Here is a 2429-nt window from a genome sequence, read left to right as displayed (position 1 = left end):
GGACGACTGTGGGACTACTAATGGGACTACACATCCAGGTACTGAACCAACTCCTTTAACACCAAGTCGTGGCAGACGAAACGTGGGTGTGTAGATCTCCAATTAGAAACGGTCTCACCATAGTTGACCAGCAGGTGGTGTCCTACAGGTCTGCAAGTGACTGAGATACTTGACACTGACCAGGTGCAGGTGCGGCCAATTCCCTCCTTAAATGAGTTGTCCTGGCAACTGGCACCTGGGTTCCTGCCTCTGCTCTGAGAGTAGCAGGCACCTTAGTGTCCTGCTATAGAGCCCATCTCCTTTAGGGCCCTGGGATGTGGACACACCCCTCCCACAGTGGAGGGTGGAGGTGGCAGACCCTGCGGGGCCCACTTCCGCAGCAACTCATGCTTCCTCTCTGAAGCAGCCAAGGCTCATCCCTTGGTGACCGATCCCACGACAGCCTCTCTCCAGTGGCACCTTTGGTTTTCCTTGATAGCCTGGTGCCTGCACTGGGCAGCCAGGTGCTTGCTCTCTCTCTTGCGGGAGCTGAACACCCTTGCAGGCTCTGGTTCCCTGGTCTCACACTGGGGGTCCTCCCTTTCCCAGGCTCTGCTCTGGGCACCGGGGCTCTTTTCGTTAAAGGCGGAGCCGCACTGTGCCGATTCGCACACTGCTGGAGCTCCTCTCTCCTTGCCATCCCTTGTTGCCTCTCCCCAGCATGCCGAGCATGCTCCCCTTTTATATTCTTCGGGGGCGCCACCCCCCAAGTTCTCCAGACCTGGCCAGCACAGTTCCAATTCAGGTCCAGCGCTCCTTGCCCCCTCCCTTCATAAAAGGGTGGGGCATTGCATCCCTTGTGCTGCCTCCAGATTGGTGGGCAGGCTCCACCAATCATACAGCAGACCCTCAATCCTGGGACTCAACCCAAGCTCTGAAAAGTTAAGCCTGCTACACACCCACTTTCAAAATACATTGAAGCAGAACTAGGAAAAACTAAAATACAGGCAGACCTTCAGAGTCTGTTCATTTATGGACAACAAGTAGTGGTTATCAACAGGAGCTACTGGCTGGCAAGCAGTCAACTCTTTGATGAAAGTGCTGCTAAAATGACTTCAGTTTGTCTCGGACAAATGACCATAACAAAAGAAGCAGGGATTTGAGACTTGAGGAAGAATGTCTTGCATTTGAGAGCTTGTCTAATTTTATCCCAACTACATAGTTAGTCCAATAAAAGATATCACCCTCAGAAATCCTTGCCACTTGCATAATTTCTGGACCATCACAGCTACAACATCACTCTTACACTACCATAACAAAAGACAAAACTGTGTGTGGGCTAAAGCTCCCTAGTATTTACATTTGATATCAAACACTTCATGCCAAGTGTTTTCAGTTCAATGAAGTCTCTAACACTTTATAAGAACACTATAGTTTCAGGCATCCCAATTGATAAAAGTTTAAAGAATAAAAAAGCACTTCTTAGAGCAAATAAACTGTGAAAAACAATGTACCAGTTACAACTGACATTTATGAGCCTACCTCTGGCAGTAACCATCATACTAAAAAAAAAAAGACACCCAGGACTCTGGGAATATTCAGGCTCAATATACTCCAGCCTATGGATTGCAAGTAAGTTTAGTAAGACTGTAAAGGAAGGTCTTCAGGAGTGCAACCTTTAATATTTATACTCAATGATTAAACTGATACTAATAATGGGCTGATGCTGGCAACAATCCAAGGCAGAGCCTCAGCTGCTATAAATTGTCACAGCTCCATCCGTTTCAGAGGCATTGTCCCTGCAAGTTTCCAGACTCCAGCAGGGCCAGGAAAACTCTCATCTTGTTAAGCTAAGCAAAAAATTTGCCCTCCTGACCTCAGTTACAGGAAGAGCATGACTTTAACTTGTTACCTGGCAGGCTTTTATCCTACCTCCTTTATTGAGACTGGTTTGATATGACACCCTCTCCATTAACAACGTAGGTGGAAACAAAGCTCTGAAAAGAGCCCAAACAGCTTGGTTTTCAGGGTAGCTGGGTTATATACTTGTTCCTTCCCTCGAGGCTGAGTTTGATGGAGGACTGTAAAACATACATTTAGCCATCTTGCCCATAGTAAAATACTAGCACCTCTGACCTGAGTTAAAAATTAAAACTGGCCTCCCATATCAATTTCCTTCAAAACCAGGGAAGGTGAACTGTGATCTCTACTGCACCTTAGAGAACATATTTGTACTCGGTGTTCTTTCCATGGCATTGTATACAGTGCACTGGCCAAATAAAATCAGAACGTTAATTTTGGAAAGGGCCGACTAGATGTGTGAATTCTGTTGCTCAAGGGTGCTTACTAGGAAAGTGAGGCAGGAGACTAGTTTCGAAGTTGAAACTCAAGCTGGATGTATTCAGGTTTCTCCAGATTTAATGCATTTCACCAGTCTGCCTAGCAGACGG

The sequence above is a fragment of the Gavialis gangeticus genome, unplaced genomic scaffold, assembly GCF_001723915.1.
Source record: "Gavialis gangeticus isolate Ggan-Ray unplaced genomic scaffold, GavGan_comp1, whole genome shotgun sequence".
NCBI lineage: Eukaryota > Metazoa > Chordata > Crocodylia > Gavialidae > Gavialis > Gavialis gangeticus.
This window is presented reverse-complemented; position numbering follows the sequence as displayed.